The sequence below is a fragment of the Macrotis lagotis genome, chromosome 8 (genome assembly GCF_037893015.1).
Source record: "Macrotis lagotis isolate mMagLag1 chromosome 8, bilby.v1.9.chrom.fasta, whole genome shotgun sequence".
In the NCBI taxonomy this organism is placed as follows: domain Eukaryota; kingdom Metazoa; phylum Chordata; class Mammalia; order Peramelemorphia; family Peramelidae; genus Macrotis; species Macrotis lagotis.
In genome coordinates, this window is record NC_133665.1 from 155,881,837 (window position 1) to 155,905,871 (window position 24,035).

Consider the following 24,035-nt stretch of genomic DNA (forward strand, 5'->3'; position numbering starts at 1 on the left):
GCTTTCATCACCTCATACCTGGGCTACAGCAATAGCCTGCTGGGTAATCTCCCAGTTTCCGCTGATCCTCCACTCAACTGTCACAAAATAAACCCAAGTGACTAAGCCCTGTACTCATGCACTTTTGCTAAGAATATGTGGTGCTTACACATAGAAAGTACTTTGATTTCATTTTTTTTGGATTTATCATTTCCTCTGATCTTTGCAATCTCTCAAGTCTCTCCAATAGGGATTAGTAACAAGAGACTGAGCAATTTCATATGACTCTATGGTCTAGGTCACCAGGAACCCAAATGAGGTAAAAAGGAAATCCAAAAGGTTCACTCACTACTCCTTCCCCACTGCCCAGTGGGTTACCATAGAGGTAGCACGGCTGAAAAATTCTACTCACAGGCTCATAGCAAAGATTGAAAAAAGCAGCAATTTATTCAGGCTGCTATAATAGTGAGCCACTCTACAGTAAATTGTAGGAAGAAGACTCTGTACTTTAACAGAACTTGGCCAGAGAACTGGAGATAAGAGGGAACTGGGGTATCAGACTTGTGTTAGGCTGTGAGACAATTGATTAAGCAGGAGAAAAAGACTTCATGATTCAAATGAGTATGTTCCCAGGTTCCCTCTCCACCCCTCCTAAGTCAAGTCACTCACATCATTTATGGCAGAGACAAGGCTATAAATCTTGACTTGCCTGGTCAGGAAGAAGACTAAGACAGCTTGGAAATCCAGGGAAACTCTCAAAGGGAAGGGGAACAGAAAATAAACAATATGGAGAAAAAAGAAACAAAAATGATGAGAAATATCGAAATTCCCAGAAGGAAGAACTACAATTAAAGACTTTGAGAAAAAGCAGGGTATGAACAGGGTATGCACACATGTACATACACACATACACATGTCTACATATACATGTTTACATATATAAACATATAAATATAGAGCTCATTTTACAGTTAAGGAACTGAGGCAAACAGGGTTAAATGATTTACACACAGGGCGGCTAGATGGCACAGTGGATAAAGTACTGGCCTTGGAGTCAGGAGTACCTGAGTTCAAATCCTGTCTCAGACACTTAGTAATTACTTAGCTGTGTGGCCTTGGGCAAGCCACTTAACCCCATTTGCCTTGAAAAAAACTTAAAAAAATGATTTACACAGGGTCATCCATCTAGTAGGTATATATATCAAAGGTTGGATTTGAACTCAAGTCTTCCTGACTCTAGACCTGGAACTTTAATCACTGTGCCATGTAGCTACATATTTGTATGTATATACATACATATATATATATATATATATGTATGTATTCATATACATATAGATGCATATAGACATAAATCTATAGTTTCTTTATAGTTATGTATACATATATATATATATATATATGCATATACATTTGAGTTTGTGTATGTTTTGTATATATATATACCTGTGGGGGGTGGGGGTGGAGCAGAAGGGAATATTTCCTACTTATCAGGTAAAAACAAATCAAATATCCATGGAAAGATTGTTAAAAGAGGTTAATGGATATGGAACCCAGTGACTGCAGGATCTTGTGAATTTGGAAGAAAGTATAGAAACTTAACAGGACATTCCTAAATATTTTTAAAAGGAAATAAGAATATTGAAAGAAGAATTAATGACCTGAACTACAAAAGAACAAAAATTTCAAAGCATGTCTAACTAAAGAAATAGCAGAAAGTAACTGTTCATGAAGCAAATTCATGGAAGACAAATACAATATTGAATAGAAATGGTGATAATGGGCATCCTTGTCAGAGTAAAATAAATTCTTTTTTATTTTTAGTTTTTTTTTGTAAGGCAAATGACATTAAGTGGCTTGCCCAAGCCCACACAACTAGGTAATTATTAAGTGTCTGAGGCAAGATTTGAACTCAGGTACAACTGACTCCAGGGCCAATGCTTTATCCACTGTGCAACCTAGCTTCCCCTAAAAATAAATTCTTAATAAATGTTTGTTCCCTTTCCCTTTTCCTTCCTATGGGAGAAAAGAGATTATTTTACAAAGAGAGATGGGATCTTACATTGAGTATAATGTACTGTGGGGTGAAAGACCACTCTTTCAACCTCAGGAGAAGAGGAATCAACTCCTAGTGCCAACCAGCATCAAAAAGAGTTGAAAGGCTGACATTTAGGGAAGAACTGTTGAGATGAAGGGGGGAAAAGACAAAGAACTACAAAATCAGAAAAATAAGAAAATTCCTACAATGGGGAGGGGTGTAAATTTATCTCTTTCACCAGTAGGAATTAGCATTGCTTATATTGGGACATAATAGGAAAAAAAAAGAATAGAGAACAAAATTCAGAAAATAATAATGATTAAGAAGCAAGAACCTAAAATAGATACCTTAGAAAGTGAAATCTGTGAGAAAATTGAGAATAAAGAAATATATAAGGGTTGTGGAGAGGGGGGATAAACATGTAGAAGAGACAATGGAAAGTCTATAAAAACTGAAGTGAATGAGGGGACAAAATCTTTAGAAAAAAATACAAATTGAAAATACAACTAAAAATCAAAATCAAGCTGAATGGGTTGAAAAGAGGAGTTTACTTCACTATAATGCGGGGGAGAAGTAATAAACAAAAAAGAGAAATAAAAAGTAATAGCAAGAAAGGAAAAAAGAAAAGAACATTTAAAGCTATTGAAAAATTTAAAAAATGAGGAAGAGAAATATGAGGGGAATAGAGACAGCAGGAATAAAGTTGTCTTGGAATGGATTAAGCAAAAACAATAAGATTACAGTTCTTTATTTACAGTGAAAAGGGGGAAATATTCTAATTTGGTCAAAAGGAAAGAATGTTAGAGAGAAATTGAGGGAAATTTAACACTGCCTCTCACAACTTGAAAAGCAATGAAATGATCAATCCTATGAAATAAAAAGAGAAATTGTTTGAATAAAAAAGCAAAATCTAATTAATCTCAGAATATGTTGCTTATAAACATCTGTATGACTACCAATGTGCCCATTCCTGCACCACATATCAGGTTAATTTTAAAAAATATATAATATTAACAGAGAAGTCAAAAAATATTCATGACATAAAAAGAGATAAATGAGAACACTTCCTAATATTGAAAAAAACATAGAATACAAATAATATCAAAATTTAACTAAAATGTTCCCAATGCTTTAGCAATAAATTGACAAATGAACCTTTAACTGAACTACATGTAGACATAGGCAGTAACATGATAATTAGAACTTCCAGCATCTCTCTCCCTACATTAGATAAGTTTAAACACAACAGCAACAAAAAAAAACCAAATACAATTTATATTGTCAGCCCAACAAACTGCATATGAATTCGTAGATACAAATCTTATAGCAACTTCTGAATAGGACCACAAAAGAATATACATATTTCTCAGTATCACCTCACAAGAAACTTTTCAGAAATTGACAATTAATGTATAAACATATTGTAAAAGTTTTTAAATTGCAGAAATAAAAAAAAAACTTCTTTTATATAGTATATCCCAATAAAAAAATTAAAATTAAAATTATTTCAAAAGTAGCAAGCAAGACATGGAAAAATCAAGATTTAATAATGAAATCATAAATAAAATATTGGAAAATAATAAGACAATGATTCATCCACACCCTTTGTAGCTAAACCCAATAAAAGATTTTTTGTTCTATTTTTGTTGTTCCTATTGCTCTTGTTTTTTTTCATGTTCGTATTCTTATTCTTCTTGTTTCTTCTTCTTCTCATCTCCCTCCTCTTCTTTTCCTCCTCCTTCTTCATCTGCCATGATTATATTTTTTCCTTTAGGGAATGCAGTGTATTTTATATGCCGTTCCTAGCAATCCTTTATTTAAGTGCTGTTAGTGAATCCATTTCATTTACAAGTAACGGATTCAGAGATGTGACATAATTTGCTAAATGGCCTGCTTGCCCTGGGTTTGTTGAAAAAAATCTAGCTATAAAGAAATATACAAAAATATCTGCTAACTTGTTAATTAGGATATGGTTTAAAGTATGCTACCCACAGCAGAAAAGCAAATAATCCTTGCTGTTGGTTAATATCCATTAACTAATGATAAAGGAAGTTATGATGAATCAGTTCAACATACTTCATAATATTAGCATTAGGAGTTTTAACCTGACAGCTGATATCATGACTTTATCTAGAGAAGCTAAACTGAAGTTATGGAATAATATTCCAAAGGGTTGAGAGAATTTCATTATTTTTCAATGCTAAAATGTTGAATCCTAGTTTAAACTTTCTCCTATCTTGGTAAAGTTTCTTTAATAGTACAAAGAAAATATTTTAAATGGACTTTTCAAATTGAACTAGAAATAGGAAAGAGAAACAAATGATCTCAAGGATAACCATTTAAAAACTGACACTTTTTGTGAAAAAAGAAACCTCAAGATTTTTGGAAAACTCAACAAGTTTTATGCATTTACATAAGCATAACGTGTGATCTGAATTGCTCAAAACCTTACAGCCCAGGGCTCCTAATGGGAATGTGATAAGGCAAATTAAATGATTAAAAAAATTAGAATTGATCATTTTTACATCCATAGAAACAACTGTGCTATGTCCAAAGATACTCAGTCAACAGGCCCTTCACAACCATATCTTAATAAGAACAGAAGGAATGTTTATAGCCAAGAAGTGTTATGTTAACATTCCATTCCACTTGGAAATAATATTAAACTGACCTGTCTGCCATGACTTCCAGAGAGATCTCATTTACTACAAACCAGTGTAGGAACATTTTTTATAAAGCAATTCCTTTGGTATTTTTCTATCTTGTAAGTTTTAAAACATCAGCCTCTATGATTACATGAAGCAGGTAGGAATATATTATAGGGACATATAACAATGCTGACACTCTTCATGATTTCCTATGACTTAGAAGATTTATTCACTAGTCCTTGGTTATAATAAATGTTTGATCACTTAAATTTTATTCTCTTCCTGAAGGACAGAATAAAAAAAGATGGACTCAAAATAAAAATCAAGAGGTTTCCGATTAAAGTTGTTTTTCATCTTTGCAATAGAACAAAAGTAACCTTCATTTCTCTCTTTCCCTTAATTTTGCATCTTTGTAAAGCTGCCCTTTTATTTAAGTCATTTTGTCATTTTTAGCAGAAAATAAAATATTCCCCTAAATCAAGAAACCAATTCTGAGAGAGGAGAGTGCATTTACATAAGTCTAAAGTGTGATCTGAATTGCTCAGAATCTTACAACCCAGTGCTCCTAAATTCAAATATTTTTTGAAGAGTTTTCTTTTGGAAGCATCTATTTTATTAATAGTCTAAATCAATTTGTATGTGTCATAAATCCAGAAATCCAGAAATAAGTGTTAATGGATTTTAATCCACAGACAAAAGAAGGATCAACAACCCTGGCTCTGTTTGGCAAATCTGCCAAGCATCCCTGCTCTGTTAAGTAACAAGACAAAGGGATTTGCTTATGGTGTTAATCACCATCCTTTCATAGCCTTCCCAACATCTTCACACAGACTCATTATTTGAGAGTTCTAAACAGAGCATATTTTATAAAAGCCTAATCATACTATCTCTAAAAAAGGCTCATTCTTGTTGATTCATTAATCTTAAGACTATAAATATGAAAAAATAATTCTTCATATTACTTGGCTACATGAAATGGGAGAATACTTGAGTTTATAGTCTCTGAGCAAGATGTCTAAATAATCTAATAAGTCTTGGATCCCATCTGTCCACCCACACTTCTTCCTGTAAAAGTTCCTCTCTATTTGTTTTCCTGACACTCAATGAAATCATGGAGGGTTGAGGGAATAGGATAAATACAAGAGGAAATTGTGAAAGAAGAAGGAGAAGTAGTAGGACAGAATAAATGCCCTTTTGCTATGCTATGTGGTCAAAGGATATGAGACACCAAGTCTAGGAAGGAATAAACAATTCCAAGAGTGATTCAAGCCAGAGCAAGTGAGAGCAAGCCAACCATACAGTCATCAGAAATTTGTAAAGAATGAAGCTTAGAGATTATTCCTCATTTATTCATATTAAGGGCTTTCTGATTTACAGTGTACTTTTATCCCAATTCTAGAAGATAAATATTTGTGAGACTTCTTTCCCATCACTATTAGATTCATGAATTCATGTGGATAGTGTCCTTTAATTGTTTCCTTCTATGCACCAATTAAGGGCTAGGCACTAAGGGATAGATTATTAGAGAACAAACAAACAGTTCCACCCTTCAAACAGATTCCATTAGATTGAGGAACACCAAAAGAACTAGACAAGTTAATAGTAGCTATGTCCAGACTATAAACAGAGTGATCCAAAGATCACTAATGAAGATATTGTCACAAAATATGAAATGACAGTTGATTTGAATCTTCTAAATGACAGAGGTAAGGAAGGTCATTTGAGCTATCAGAGACAGTCTATGATAGGTAGATGTGGGAGGTAGAAGGTGGAATGCTATGAATACAGATCAGTACGGAGACCATTTAGACTTCAGTATAAGCATATAAATAGAAATAATGTATAAAAACTCTAGAAAAAATATGCTAAAGTCTTTAAATGGCAAATATTTAAGTGAAATATCATCTCTTAGGAAGCAATCAGATAGTCTACACAGTCTATGGACCTTATCACAATAAAGAACTTGTCTGTTATCCTAGCTAACTTTTTAAAGACAGCATCAAATGTTTTAAAGGAAAAAATCTACATGGATTCATGAAACAACTGTGAAAGAAGAGTTTCTTGATTTCCATGTCACGTTAGGAAATTTGTGCTAAGCGAATCATAAAAGTTATATGTAAAGCTGAGCTAATGTAACTGGCATTTTTACATATCCAGTCCAGTCTGGATAACACCTCAATTCAATAATCCAGGAAAAAAACAGCATCTTGTTAATCCTATATTTTCTGAGGGATCTGGATATCTGGGATTAAAAACAATTATGCTCATTAGTCAGACATCTTTTGAGGGCTAAAAGCTAGCAATCAAAGATGTCAGAGAATTTAGAATTAGGGAAGGGGATGATCTAGAATACAGAACCAGGATCTTGGGGACACAATCTCATTATAGAAAGGAAAATAAAACAAAACAAAACAAGACAGGTCACTATGGTCAGTGATACTGAGGATCTTTGCAATGCACATGTTAACCCATAAAATGCAAGATCCCCTAAGAAGCTAGAAGAATAAGACTAACTCGGGAGGAACCTATATGGAGTAGTAATTAATTCGTAATTAATTAATTAGTAATTAATAGTAACATCTATTAATAGTATACCCTGTATAGTTGCAGTCAGTCAATAAGCATTTCTCAAATGCTTACTATGAACCAGATATTGTGATGACTGTTAGGCAACTAGCAACACGAAATTCAATTCTTGCCCTCAAGGATCTTACATTCTAAATGGTGAAGACAAATATATAAAAGAGCAATTGAAAAGACGGATGAGATTGGTTAGAAGGCAAGGAGCATGGTGACCAAATTCAGACAATAGGTAAATCTGACCCGGGGTCCTTCTCCAAAAGGGAGAATTCTAGAAGAATTTATGAAAGTGAGAATAGCTTCCAATTTATAACAGTTGCTAATTAGTTCCTATGAAGTGTTTTGTTTGTTTTAATTTTTTATCTGCTTGAGGACAATTACCTTTACAAAAATCTAATTATCTGCCCCTGAGGAAAAGGTTCTGCTGCCACAAAATAGACACTAGTCAGTTTGTCAATAATTTCTTCCAACCAGATCCAAGTTCTGGGAAGAAACAAAGATGATTTTATTCAGACTGGTGGAAAAGAAAGGTTAGTTTTCTTTCTCAACCTGCCTTGATGCTGCAGAAAGACAGAAGAAAGAAAAATGTCTTAGTATTGTTAAGGAATAATAGTCAGCTTAAATGATAATGTAAAGGTTATCCAGGGAAATTCTGCTGAATCTATGGTCAGAGAAGTTTGGTTATTTGTTGTGGTATTTCAACTTCTGGCCTTGGGGAAGGCAATTGTGGGTCTCAGGCTTGTCTACTGTAAAACAGGGTGTTTGTTTTACAGGGCCTCTTAGATCCCTCCCATCTCTATCATCCTATACTAGATATTAATCAATCAATAAATCAATGTATATAATATTTAATGAACATTTCTATAAAACTAGCATTGTAGCATCAAATTACTAACATAATCTTAGATTTTAACTATTTTTCCTTTGGTATCTTCAAAACAGGTTAAACACATTCCAATGTGACATTTAATTTTCCAAGAACATTCTCACAATGTAAAAAATGGTATCCAACCTTTTAGCACTTCTGGACTGTATCAATCAACAAAAAACTTGCCAAAGGCAGTATATAGAATTTGATTTTTATTTGTTATTTTAATATAACCCATATTACCACTGAGCATAATAACAAAAGGTAATAATGTAAGAAAGTCAAGGTTTGGAGACCACATGCAGCCTGTGTGTCACAGATTGGAAACAATTGATCTAGACTTTTTTTAAGTGAAAAGTTTCCAATTTTTTTTAATATACTATCAGAGGAAGCAACAGAGCTCTATTGTACAAAATTTTAAAATATCTAAAAATCATTCTTTTTTATTTTTCTCCTGGTCAATGAATTCTCCAAACATGAAAATTTATGACTATGGGAAAAATATAAACACAAAATGACCTTTAGGAACCAACTTCAATCAATCAAAGTTTTCTCTATTTTCTCTTACTTTATATTTCTATTTATTTTTCTTCTTGAATCATTTTATGGACTGGGGACCTGAAATATCTGTCATTTACTCAACAGACTTTCAGCTTATATTAGTTGGTAAGATAAAGTTAATTGCCAAGTTTAGGTAGCTTCAGTTGCTTGGAGTAGTTCAAGACAAAGGTCAAGGATTTTTTTTAATGATTCCTGTTCTTTTTTTCTCTATTTGTCATCAATCCTGCAGTTCATTGATTATCTTTATCCTTTTTTTCCCCTTACTATGACTTTTTTTCTGACCATTGTGAAGCAGTTTCCAAGTACATAATAGGAAATAAAGCTATTACAAATATGCTTCACAATTGCAAATTTTATGTAGGTCTCACTGATTTTCAGCTTTCAATCTCAAAATATAACTGCAATTGATGTGCATGTGCAAAATCTAAAATTTGTATTATAATATTTTAGAAACAAAATTTCTTAGAATAGGTATCTCATTTTGATGGGGGTAGGTCCAGTTATTATATAGCTATAGTTGGAAGATAATCAACTCAAAAGGCTCATAGTGATTCGAGTTTGAAGAGGCATTTGAGGTGATCAAATCCAATGCCTTCATTGTGTACATGACTATATATGAATATAAAATCATGTACATTTATGCTGTTATATATGTGTGTATGTATAAATATATTTTATATGCATGTGTATATTCATGTAGTCTGTATGAATGTATCTGAATAGATTTTTCCTCAATCAAATTGAGATATCTTAAAGACATCAAACAGACCAAGGTTTCGCAATGTAACCAGGCTATCTCCAGTCATCTTGATCTATTTCTGACTCCAAAGGATAAAGTGAGGTTGGTGACTATGAACAGTGCCCCTCACTTAAATCTAATGCCTGTCATGGCATCACCTCACTAAAGTCATGGTCTTCTTTGAGAATGAAGGACAAACAACATTAATATCAATATGAATATTTATACGTTTATATATTTTATGTATGCATAGCATATATATATATTTAGTCATACAGAGATGCATATCTCCAATATACATATGCACATATATATATTATATATATATATATATATATATATATATATATATATATATATATGTATTATATGTGAATAAATGTGTAACCATATAAGTCTAGTTCTCTGATTCTACTAGTATAGGAAGATTGCCATTTGGAGAATCACTCTAGGAATTTGGTTCAACAAATTATTCTGCAACTTGTGGCCTTAGAGTTATTTAGGACGTTGAGATATTAGATGACTTCTCAGGGTTGCATAGCCTATGTATGTCAAAGATGGGGTTTGTACCTAGAATGCATGATGTTTCAGAGAGTTATTGCTATCCATTGGGAAATCTGCCTCTCACAAGCATTGCTTCGCATAGGATATATAGTACTTAACAGGTATTTAATACATGTCTATTGATTGACTAGGTCATCAGATATCATTGATGGATTATCTACTTGTAAGAAATAGAATACAATAAAGTATATTTTATAACTTCATCTTTGTTGATTCTAATACTTAAAGTAGATCTCACTGATTTGCCTTTTCTTTACATCACTAATTATTGGTAAATTGATGGAATGTGAAAAATACTAGCTAATTTAAAATTGTAGTTAACTTCCCATCATCCATCCCATCAGTCAATTAATAATCATCATCTAAATGCCTACTATGTTAGGCATAATCCTGATTAATTATGATAAAAAAGCAGAAATGAAAATTTCAACCTTCCAAAGAATTTTCATTCAATGAAGACTAATAATATGTAATACCCAAATTACATACAAAGTATTCAAAAGTAAATCTAGGAGAAGCTAGTGGCACAGTGGATACAGCCCTGGACCTGTAGTCAGGAGGACCTGAGTTCAAATCCAATCTCAGAGACTTAATATTTAACTAGCTGTGTGATCTTGGACAAGTCATTTAATCCTTTTGCCTTGCAAAAACAAAAAAAATAAAAATAAAAGTAAATACAAAGTCATTTGATGAGGAAGAGGCTTAGATATGTAACAGTATCAGTAAAGACCACAAAAGTGAACACATGAGTAGAGCTTTGAATGATGCTCAAAATGTTAAGATACAAGAGTGAGGGTGGGAAGAGTACATCCTGGGCACTGGATCAACCTATGCAAAGGCATAAAAAGGGAAGTGAAAAATTGCACATGAGGACTGGCAAGAATTCTCATTTAGTTTTTCAGAAGAGTTACATGAAAGGGTATGATATGAAATTCTGAAAAATAGATTGGAATCAAGATGTGAAAGATTTTAAATGTCAAATGCACATTTCAATGTATTATTCTTGAGTTTACTAAACAGGGAACAATAAACATGTATCTAGACATGCTGTTTTGGCAGCTGCATAGGTGGTCTACTGGGGAAAGAGAGGTCAAAAGCAGGAAGAGCATGAGGATACTATTGGATTAAATCTTAATGAACTATCATGAAGGCCTAAGGTGGGGGTGGTAGTTAAATGAGTGGAGTAATGAAGATTCAAATATGGAGAATGGAATCTGGAAAATGGAGGTTGTAGAGGCAGAAATAAAGAGTTTGCAATTAATCAGATATATAAAATGACTGAAAGGAGAGTGGTACACTCCATAATAAATGATAATCGACAAGAACTGTGTTTGGGGGAAATATTGAGTTATATATTATTTTTAATAAATGAATCTGAGATACCTGGGGAACCTCCACTTTCAATTGTCCATCTTGCACTTGGTGATGCAATATTGAAGCTCAGGAGAGACCAAGGCTTGATGTAAATGCCTGGGGTTCCTCTGCAGGGAGATAATAAATAAACCTATGGGAAAAGATGAGATGACTAAGGAGAGAGAGAGAGAGAGAGAGAGAGAGAGAGAGAGAGAGAGAGAGACAGAGAGACAGAGAGACAGAAAGAATCAGAAACAGAGACACAGAGAAATAGATATAGCAAACAGTGACAAACACAAATACAGACTTGGAGACAGAGACAGACAAGAAAAGAGGACCCAGAATAGAGCCTTGACACGGGTCTTCAGATGGGGATTAAACAAACTATACAGTATATTATTGCACATTTTCACTCATATTATGAGTTATCCTTTTCATGTACAACATCTACCTAACACTTTGTTTCCTTTCAGATACTTCAGGAGTACTTAAACCATTTTGTAGGCTCTTTAACACATGTGACTTTCTCTCTCCTTTTCCAAGTTGCCTAAGGTACAGCTCTTCCTTATTCCTGCCTCCTTGACTCATTGAATTTCGAGAACAATTAAGATGCTACTTCATCCACAAATCCTTTCCTGAGTCTCATCCCTCTTCCCAGCTCCCAGTCATCCAAACCCTTTCACTTTTCAAATTCTTCTCTATTTCTTAAGTTTTGTGCCTGTTCCATTCCTCCAGTAAAAATATAAGGTATCAAAAAGAAAAGACTTATTCCTATTCATCATCAAGTACTATAAATGTATAGCAACTTTTAAAAATGTTTGAAGTTGAATGTTTTCTTCAATTTAATTTTCTGCCACTGTTTATTTTGCTATTGAACATTCCTAGTTTTCTCCCATATTTTCATACATACACCCACAAAAAGAAAAAAAGTCTTAGCAATTTAATTTATGTGGGTAGAAAGAATATAAAGAAAACAAATTTTAGTTTTTTCTCCTTAAAATTAGTATCTGAAATACGTTTCATTTGCCAATTTTTAAGGTTTTAAATTTTTTCTCAATTACATACAAAATAAATTTTAACATTCATTTAAAACAAACTGATTTCTAAATTCTGTCTTTCCCTGTTGTTTCCATTCCTCGAGAAGGCAAGTAACTCACTTAAGATTATTTAAGAGTAGTCATGCAAGACATATTTCCATATTAGCAATATTGCAAATAAAACATGCAAAAAATCTCAAGAAAACTAATATCAAAAGTGCACTTTGATCTCAATTCAGATTCCATCAATTCTCTGGAGATGGACAATGATTTTTTTATCTAAGTTCTAAATTGTCTTGGGTAATTGTATTGCTGAGAATAATTGAGTCATTGATATTGTATAATATTGTTATTACTGTACATAATATACTCACTTCATTTTGCATCAGTTCATATAGGTCTTCACAAGTTTTTCATCATTTCTTATGGGAGAATAGTTTTCTTTTTTTAATTATTTTTGCATAACAGTATTTCATTACAATCATAAACTACATATGTTCAACCAATTCCAACTCATGGGTATCTCCTCAAAAATAGTCAATTCTTTGCCACCACAAAAGACAATGCTATGAATAATTTTTGCACTTAGAGAACTTTTCCTTTTTTCCTTTGTTCTCTTTGGCTAAAAGATCAGTCAAAGGGTATGCTTGGCTTTATAGCCCTTTGGGTATAATTCCAAAATGCTCTTCAGAATGGTTTGATTACTTCAGAATTCCACAAAAAACTGTATTAGCATCCCTGTTTTTTTTTTCATTTCAGTTGAAGAATAATAGATTCTACTTTAGTCCTTTGTTTTTATTTTGCCTCTTTTTTCAAGTTTATTTCTTAGAAACAATATGTTGTTGGATTCTGTTTTTTTATTCCAATCTGGTATTTACTTACATTTTATGCGTGAATTCATCTCATTCATATTCAGTTATGATTACTGTGTATTTTCCTCCATCATATCCTTTCTCTCTCTCTCTCTGTCTGTCTGTCTCTCTTTCTGTCTCTATTTCTCTTTCTCTCTCTCTACACACAGACACATACACACATACACAAACTTCTGTCCCTATTCAAAAGTCTGTTTTTCTTCTGACCATTGCCTCTTTTAATGTCCCATTCTTCACGCATCCTTCTATCAGCCTCCTTCCCCTTCTCTTGCTCCTGTTCTTCCTACTTTACTGTAGAGTAAGATAGAGTTCCATATCTAGCTAAGTGTATATGTTATTCCCTCTTTGAGCCATTTCTGATGAGAATAAGTTTCAGGAATTGCCTACCACCCACCATCTCCCCCTACTTTAAAAACTCTTCCTCTAACATAATGAAGTAGTGATGTGCAAATCATGAATCTCCTTAAATGTTTGCCCTAATTTGAACATATATATATATATATATATATTCATATTCACACTATTGAAGAAGCTTACTACTTAAAATATGCTAGAGTCCCAGGTCAATAGATTGTAGTCTTGATTCAAATAATGCTACCACTTCAAAGATAAGTACTTAAGAAATATTTATTTGCATGTTTAGACTGAAGAGCTAAATAAGTTATTGGGAGGAAGGGAATGGGGAGAGAGGACCTTATGGTTCTACTCTGGTCAATATGCTAGCTAGTACAATTTCTATTATAGGAAAGATTTATCTAGAATGGGTTGTTAATGACCCCAGACACTTAATAGTAGCTGTGTGACTTTGGGCAAGTCACTTAACCCCATTGCTTCAAAAACACCAAAAAAAAGTTAGAATGGGTTGCTTAAGTAATATATGTAAGGTACTTCAATATTTCAATAGCTTTCAATTTCACCCATTAGGCCCATGCTCCAATGACAGAAATCATAATCTCAGTATTGCATATTAGAATGTCCTTCAGAGTTCTAATGGCTAAAAACACCATTACCCTGGGGCAAACACTGTGATGAACTCTTGTACCCTGTTTAAATTTACAGCACAATCTACAGATTATTAAGGCACACTGCCTACAAAGCATTGACACTGTACTATAAAATATCTTTTTTAATTTAATTGTTGTAAATGAGCATGAATTATGCATGAGCTAAGGTTAATGAATGTTTCTTGAATTAAACTAAGATTTCTTTCTCTTGCAAAGATTGAGCTTGAATTGAAGAGCTCAAAAGATCATTCATGCTACTAATAAACCATTAGCCAAAACAAATAACAGTGAGAAAGAAATGTTGTTTTAACAATTGCTGAGATTCTTTTCTCAATTTGCAAAATAAGGTGAATGAAGTAATTGATAAGAAATTAAACTGATAGAAGAACAAGTTATCTTCCAAACAGCTGTTATCAAATATTTAAAATATAAATACATGCAATATAGCATATTCTGGTTAGAAGAATAATAAGAGTCAGAGAGGCTATTTTCAAGCCATAATTATTATCTGACTATGGTGCCTGGTTGCTATTCTAAGGTAATGAAGCATTCTTTGGAGGTAGTGATTTTAACAGCAGGGGTTCTGTACTCACTCCTCACATTTTTAACTAGACAATACCAACTCTCATAAAACAGCTATTAATTGCACATGATTAGGTCTCATAAGTAGCTGAAAACAGCTATTATTGTGGATTCCTTCATTATCATATGCTGATCATGCTCAAAAGATGGCTGCTATCTCAAGCTAACAGGATGAAAATTATACTTGGTTGTTTGAGTTTTTATGACTGGAATATAAATAATGGCAATGAATTTTCTAGGAGATCAAGTTAACTGAAGAGAGGAAATCTCAAGTCATTATCCCAGCTGTTCAGTAGCAGTGGTCATTCAAATAAATATTTTGGGTGCATGGAGTCAGAAGAGGTGAAAGAGAGTTGTACAGCTTATACCAGAGAACTGGTAGCTGATTTTAGGATCATCAGAGGATCCCGTGACACTATGCAAGTCATCAATTCCTAGGCAAGGAATTTTGCAGATTAGAAAACAGACCTCCATTGGTACACTGATAGGTCATTGCTGGTAGAGTTGTGAAAGGATCCAACCCTTCTGGAGATCAATATGGAACTATGCCCAAGAGCAATAAAAGTGTTCATACCCTTTGACCTAGCAATTCCAATTCTAGATCTATATCCAGAAGAAATTATGAAAAATGGTAAATGTTCTAGATGTGTCAAAATATTCATAGCAGCTCTTTTTTGTAGTGGCAAAGAATTGGAATTTGAGGGGATGCCCATCCATTGGGGAATGGCTAAACAAGTTATGGTACATGAATACTATGGAACACTATGGTTCTATAAGAAATCATAAATGGTTAGACTCTAGAGAAGCATGGAATGACTTACAGGATCTGATGCTGAGTGAAGGGAGTGGAACCAAGAGATTCATGTCCACATCAACAACAGCATTATGAAATGAACAACCTTGATGGAAGCAGCTCCGCTCCACTCTCCAGAAAGCCAGGACAACTGTATGGACTAGCTATGGATTCTCTTCCAGAGGAAGAGAAACAAAAGAAAACAAAACATATAAAAATAAAAAAAACCCTTTCAAATCTGATGAAACTTTATAAAAATCATGTCTTATGTATCTCTTTACCTTAATTGTAATTCCTCGTGACAAAAATTACTAAATTTTAAACATGTTTAACAAAATATGTATGTAAAATTCTAACCTGACTGTTCCCTGCTGAGGGGGTGGGTGGGAAGGGAGGGTGTAGGGAAATTTTGTAACTTGGAAACACGAGTGTACATATGGAAGGAAATAAATTAACAAAAAAGAAAAAAAAGGAAACAGATCCCCAAAAGAAACTGAGTTTGGAAATGATTCTATCAGGATTGAAAACATAATTGGCAGAGACCAAATTTGATGATTGATCCTTAGAGTGAAAATCCTGCAGCAACTATTTGATTTTTTAACTTTAATACAATGATGCTCATTAATGTTTTTATAATTTTGGATATTGCTCATTTAGATCTAAATGGTAGATATACGGAAAGGATATTGAATAGGTCATATAAACCAAACACATGATGTTCCAATGTGAGTCAATGAAGTTGATGTATATTTAACTACCTTCCCAATACAGGAACCTTAAGAAATAGCTATGATTAGAAGAAATCCTATTTAATATCACTGCCATCCTTACTCATTTCCCAATTTACTTTCCCTCCATCAAAATATCCAATAAAAACAGAATGGAGAATTTGGCAAAATTATTCCTGAATTCATAAATGTCATTCCAGTGTCAATGCAATGAAAAAAGAGGAATAGGAGATCCATCCTCCCTGCTCTCATACATTTTGCCTCAACTGGTTTTATCGTTAAAGTAAAAGTTACATATAAGGATCTGATATGTGCTTTGAACCCTAAACTGGATAGATTGTTAATATCTACAAGTGCTAGTGAACTAAGAAGAGCCAGGTAATACTTCCAGCACCTCACTAAGGCATTTAGCTTAATTAATATCAATTAATACCAATAATGAATATCAATATTGTCTCCTGTGGTTAATCAGAAATCTCTCTATTTTTTGATGTTCTGCAGAGATAAGGCAAGGTCTGAACTCCCTTTGGAGCCTTAGAAAGCTTAAGGTCAGATCTTCTTCACGGGACATAAAGTAAGACAAGCAAGAACATTCATGCAAAATGGTATTTGAAGAATTTTATTAGAACAAGCATTATTTTACTATGAACCATTGACAGATAATTGAATTACTTATATTATTTGGCATTTTTCAAAATATGTAATAATTTTTTAAGGGAGATTATTCTGTTGACCTTGTGATTGCAAGGTAGGCTTGAAACATTTTTCCTTAGTAATATTGAGAAATAGATTCTGATATTCTCTACTGCTTTTAATAAAATATATACATGTATATGCACGTGTGCATATATGTAGGTATTTGTATGTAAATATATGCAAATATATCTATGAAATACTTCAGTTTACTATTTGTTTCTTTCAGGATAAAATAAAATGGGGAAAAGAAAGAAGCACTCATGTTCAACAGATTATATTTCTAGATGAAGGAAAAGATAAAAAGTAGGAGACAAATCAAGCAATGAAGAAGTGGGTAAATCATTGGGAGAAGGAAAACAGCTTATTCAGGGTCAGTGATCAACCCTGATGTCTTTGGTACTGAAAGATGGATACATATAGGGGTAGAGAGATAGAGAGGTAGGTAGACAGATAAAAGCACATGTACAAATTGAAAACATGTATTAACCACCTAAGCCTAAGTATACCTGTGTTGTCATTGTTTAATTGTGTTCAGTCCTAAGTGACTCTTTGTGACTCCTTTTGTTGGAGGATTCCTTCACAAAGATACTGGAGTTTAACATTTTCTTCTTTAGCTCATTTTACAGATAGCTTATGGCTAAGTTACTCACCGAGGGTCAAATAACTAATGATTGTCTGAGGTCACATTTGAACTCAGGAAGATGAGCCTTCCTACCTCCAGATCAAGCACTCTATTCATTATGGCACTTAGTTGCCCTTTAAAGAGTTATAGTTCTTGCCTTGTTGACATACAGATACAACATTAGAATGCTGCTATTAATAAGATAGCACCATTTTTCTTTACAGGAAACATACTCATTAATAGAACATTGACATTTTTGTATTTTCATTGATTCTACTTTTTTCTTTCTGTTCAGCTTTAGGATCCAATTCTTATCAATATCCATACAGATGCAGACATGCACAAACAGACCAACATACACACATAAATACACACATGTATATATGTATATTATTACTTTGTATATCTATATATATACAAGCTCTATAAACTGTCAGTGCCCCTTAAAATATACTTAATAATCATTTTTTATAGACCTGGTCTTTTTCCTCTGTTGATTTCAGATCATGTCTAATTCTCTTTTTGCCAAAAGAGACATTTCAAGAAGAAACACCATAAAGAGGACAAAATCATCTCCATTTATATGTGATACTTAGTTTAAAAAGTCAATTGAAAAATCAAGATATCTAATTAATTTAGCAAAGGCTTTAGATGCAGAAGCAACAGTGCATCACATACACACATGTGTGTGCATACACTCACAAATATAAATAAATTGTTTTGGGAAAAACAATTATAGTTGGGCTCCCATGATACAGTAAAAATGCAAATATTAGCTAAATTACTCCTCAGATTTAATATATCAAACAAAGGAATACTTTTAAGAATCAATCAAGTAAGACACATAAAAATAATTTCAACCTAATTTTCCAGAAGACACCCCTTTGATATATATATGATATGTATATATATGATATGTATATATGTGATATATATATATATATATATATATATATATATATATATATATATATATATATACCTAATGAATAAAATAAACATTTCCATGGCATAGTTTATTAGGAAAAAAAAGATAATTGTTCATGAAACTGCCATTCTATCATACACAACTTGCTATTCCTTTTAAATATATGAAAGTTAATATGGAACTTTCTTTTGTTTTTTTTTTCTTACCCTCCTACTCCTTGCCCCAGAGATGTTTACCATTTGTAAAATCATTTTATATATACTTTTATTTCTCAGTTTTTTCTCGGGAGGCAAGTAGGAAGGATGTTTGCTTTCTTCCATGTCCTTTATTATTATTTTAGGTCTATTTGCTACATAACATATATATATATATATATATATATATATATATATATATATATAGACAAGTATACACACACACACACACACACACACACACACACACACACACACACACGCAAAGAAACATTACTTCTTTCAAGCTACATTATAATCTCCCCAGTGCAGGATTGTTTCATCTTTTCTCTTTGTAGGCTATTGTCTAACTTGGTGTTTAATAATTACTTGATATTGGTAGGCAATTGATAAATTAACTTGTTTTCTGAGAAAAATGCATTTTGTACGTAGTTTAGATTGTTTCTTGAGAAATACAGATTATGTCTAGACAAAGTATTTTGATATTTGAAAGTCAGTTGTATGGAATTCATTATTTCTCATTATTGACTATTTATAGTCATTATTACTGGGTCAAGAATGTAAAAAGGAATTATGCATTTAATTGACTGTATACAATTTCTATTGACAATTATCAAAATTAGATATTTATGGATGAAAGATTTATCATTCATAGATAGACAGCCAGAAATAAGTATAGATATAGATACAGATATAGATATAGATTAGATTGATAGATCTATATCTATAGATATAGATATAGAGATATATAGATATGGACACATTCACATACATGCATATACAACATATCTATGTCTCTATGTATATATTTTCAGATATTTATGTGCATATGGGTATAATTTTTTACATGCATAAATGCATATAGTTACTGTTCCTAAATTCTGACTGGGATGTAAAGCAAAAAAAAAGAGAACAAAGCAATCTTCCCCCAATTCAAAGCCATTTATTACATGCCAGTACCCATTTTTGCTGCATTGCTTTCAGTTTATTTTTTTTAAAAATCTGTCATTTTTTGATGAGTATTGTTTCCATCAAGTCCTACATAAAGATCTTCCTTTTCACATAGTTCTTTCTCTCTTATGTCAAAGGGCAGATTATGCTCAAACAGTTGCTACTTTTCCTGGTAACTGAAAAATCAATTAAATCTTGCATGCTGTTTAGACCTTTTCTACCTCTTTTCCTATAAGGGAAGTAAAATCTATGTGAACTTTTAACTATTTCAATCTTGAAAAGTCTTTTGTCTTTCTCTTCCAAATGCTCCATTGCCTGTGGGGCTCTGCGAATGCAGTGAAAGAAAGACCATCTTTTCATTGAGAGCTGCCATAGCCATGGACTATGCTCACAATACTCAAGTACACAACCTTAAGAATCCCTCGATGATATGTCATTATTTAATGTTTTCCAAGGTTTATAAAAATTTACTTGAAAATATCTTATAAAGAAGATAGTGAAATTATAATTCAAATTATGCACTTCATATTTGAGACAACCAAAGCTCAAAGTTGGCCCTGGAAATGATTTTATAGGTCAGTGGTCCCAGACGTCTTATTGTTCAGATGAAGAAACTGAATTGTAGAGAAGATATAGATTAAATGTTGGAAAGAAATTCAGAGACCATTAATACATATACTTCATTTTAAAAGAGAGGAAACTGAGATCCAGGGAGATGTCCCTTAGATGCTAAATATCAAAATCAAGATTTGAAATTCACTAACAATAAACCCAATAGCCCTCATTCTTGACCATGCTGGTAGCCATCTTCCAATTCCAAGCCTTTCTACCATTCTTCCCCATGTCTGTAATACTCTTACACACACACACACACATCTTGTCTGTACATAACTGTTTGCCTCTTGTCTCTCCCCAAAGACTCTGAGGTCTTCGAGGGCAGGAAATATTTCCAAGTATATAGCACAGTGCCTGACATAGAGTTTATAAATGCTAGTTGACTGATTGGCTTACCATAAGGATAGGGACAAGAGAGACCAATGAATTCATCAGAGTAGGCCCATCTAGATGAGGAAACTCCTTCCACAAAAGCAGGTCAATTTATTCTGCTGCAATATCTACTCTAAGAGTTGTTTAGAGCAGAAATTTCAGACACAATGCTCATAGGGCACATGTGGCCCACAGGGCATCCAAGTGTTACCTAAATCAGATTAAAATGTAATTGGGAAATATTTTGCATAAGAAATAAAAATAAAATACAAATTACTGGAACATGCAGCTTCCTAAGTCAATATTAGGTTCACAGGAACCATTATATATGGTCCCCATTTCTATTTAACAGCACTTGTCTAGAGCTCTAAGAGATGACTTGACTTATTTAGTCCCAAAGTCAATAAATGTCAGATTGGAGATCTGAAATTTTGTCTTCTAGGCTTTTTTATTTATCTGGTCATTAATTTCCTACTTCATATTATTATTGATTTGCCCATAGAAGTGTAGAGAACTGATTTTAGTGGCAAGCCCTAGGTTCAAGTCAAAAATTCTTAGACTTTAAGTCTTTCTGAAATTTAGTTGTTTATGGAAAGACTTAATGAGAGTTAGAGGTGAGACTCAAGGCTAGAGCTGGTCCGTAGGAAGTGTTTGCTAAATCATGGCTGACCTGTCTCTTCAACCTTTTGCTTTTTCCATTTTATCATAACTTCCTCTCTCTGCTTAAAATAATGAGTTAATTTCCTAACTGACATTGCCAACTAGACATTCATACTAGGAGGAGTTGGAATAAAAAGAAGAATAGAGGTGACTAGTAGTAATTGATACTTTAGAGTAACAAGGATACCAATAGGTGAAATAAGCTGTAGATTTCCTGATACTCTGCTTAAGTATTTTACAAGAAATATTGACACACTATGGGGAAAACAGGTCATCACTAGACTATAATGCTCAGAGAGGTCCAATATAATATGTCCTTTCATTTGTTGGTCACTATTGATCTCTTAGTGTATCAGAACCAGTATGAATATGGTACCATGGTACAAGTTTCAAATTTGGAAATTGTAGGTATTATGGACTCTGGGAAAGATACTGTTGGTTTTTTTTCCTCTTTTGGAGAAAGTAATATCATTGGTTCCAGAAGTTCAGTGATTGGGGTGGGGCGAAGTGGGGAGGTAGAGACAAAATATATAAGACCTAGCTTAAATCATACATGAGCTGTGTGAGCTTTGACAAGTCACTTTACTTCTTTGGGCATCAGTCTTCTCATCTATAAAATTGGGACCTCAAATTAAATGACTTCAAAGTTCCCCGTATCTCTAGATCTATGATTCCATGATTCTTATTTATAAAAAGAAAGTGCAGAAGAACAAATAAAATTAGTCAATAATTTCTGTCAATTTATTTCACAGTTCTAGTGTTATCTCCCCTCTATTTTGGTTGAAAGAATGCAGTAAAAATATTCCTGACATTTTAAAAATATACTCAACATTAGTTTTACAACCAGTATTAGTTTATTCCAAAGAGAAGTCAAAGAAATTTACAGTTCCTGGAACAGCTCAGTCTTTAAGCATGTTAGCCAACCGTTTCCACTATAACCATGAATCAGATTGATAGGAATTCTGGACATATATTGGCATCTCATTGGGAAGTGATGTTTGTTGACCAACAAATGAACTCCCTCTGGTTTCTAACACCACAGCTGTCATTCAATTTTCAAAAAGTCAATTAGCAGCACATAAATATGGAAAAAAGTCAAGCAAAAAATTTTCAGTAACTGTATGTGTCCAGTGGATTTCATATCAACGATTCCAACTACCAAAATAATCACATTCATATTAACATTTTTGATGTTGTTGCTGTTATTAAATGAACAATGCTATTAATTACTGTTTTTTTTTATTCTGATAGTAATTCTCTTATGCCAAGCATTCCTTATGGATTTGGAAAAGTCACATGTCATGAAGCTATAACATAAAAATTTAAATCATAGTTTAAAGATTTATAGTGTTAGTTGCTAAAATTTCACTGGTAATGCTAAAGGTTATTGAGAAAGGAAATATCAACAAAAAAAGAAAGAGTTTAAAATGATAGAAAACGACATAGGTCATCCAGTGTGTGTGAGGAGGTTAGATTCTAGAGAGGTCTGTTGTAATTCTTATTTTATTTTGTCTGTATTCCAATTGCTGTTGTAAGTATGGGTAGTACTAAGTGGTTGCTTATGAGAAGGGTTGTTGCTGTAGCTGTTTGGAGTTGCAGATTTGGTGATATTTTGTTTGTAGTACTAAGGGGAGGTTGTTTATGAGGGGGTTTGTCATAGATTTGGTTATGATTTTGATGACTTTTGCTATTGTTTCTTTTTTCCCCCATTTGGTGTAGTGTCTTAAGAAAAAGATTTTATTTTCAAGGTTTTCCATAAGTTTTTTCCTTATATTTTAATGTTCCAATCCTTACAAAGTTCTTTATATAAAGTTAACCAGAAAATAATGCTTCCCTGATGAGATAGAGAGCATGTCTGGAGGCAGCTGTAGAGAGGAAATATTATGCAAACATATAAATTTTTAAAGCTCCTGGTCTGACTTAAAGTTCATTAAAGTTATTGCCACTCATTCTGATAATGTATAATCAAAAACTATCGAAAATATTGCTAGGATGGTAAAATGTGTCATTTCAGTCATATTTGTCCCTGATCACATCTGGGTTTTCTTGGTAAAGACACTAGAATGGTTTGGCATTTCCTTGTCCAATTCATTTTTGCAAATGACAAACTGAGGCAAACAGGGAAAAGCAAAAAAGGTCACATAACTAGTAAGTTTCTGAAGCCAGATTTGAACTTAGGAAGATAAGTCTTATTGACTTCAGGCCAGGCACACTATCCATTGGGTTACCTAACCACTCTGGTAACTGCTAAATGAATTTGTACTGTTTTTCCTTTCAGTATTTATTGGTCATTATTTTTGCTTGTAAACAATCCAAAGTTTTGTTTTGTATAAAATCCAATTCTATCCTCTTACCTATCCATCATTAACCTTCCATGATGACACTGAAAATCAATTAAATCAATTAAAACCAATTAAACAAAAACAAATGACAGTAATTGCATCTGGCATCTTATTTAGTATCATATGTCTATAGACAACAACCTCCCAGTCAAAGAAGGTATACAGCTCCCAGATAATCCAATGCAAAACATATCATTCAGCTTGGTTGTATCATTCCTTCAAATTAAATTGTAATTAGCATTCATATAGTGCTTTAGGATTTGCAAAACAAAGCAAAGAAACAACAATTTTACAGATGAGGAACCTGAA

The 24,035-nt window shown here is 32.9% G+C and overlaps 1 protein-coding gene across 11 annotated transcripts in view; it reads right to left on the reverse strand.

The window, feature by feature from the left end:
* CHL1 (cell adhesion molecule L1 like) overlaps positions 1 to 24,035 on the reverse strand; it is a 266,500-nt gene that overhangs the window by 128,062 nt on the left and 114,403 nt on the right. Inside the window, exon 3 of one of the 11 annotated variants that reach the window (XM_074198701.1) lies at positions 15,647 to 15,793. The exons of 9 other annotated variants lie outside the window; for them this stretch is intronic. The gene's annotated coding sequence lies outside the window, so the exon portion shown is untranslated. Of the gene's footprint in view, positions 1 to 11,360; positions 12,270 to 15,646; positions 15,794 to 24,035 lie in introns of those variants that run through there. One more of the 11 variants, XM_074198703.1, reaches the window with a different exon arrangement.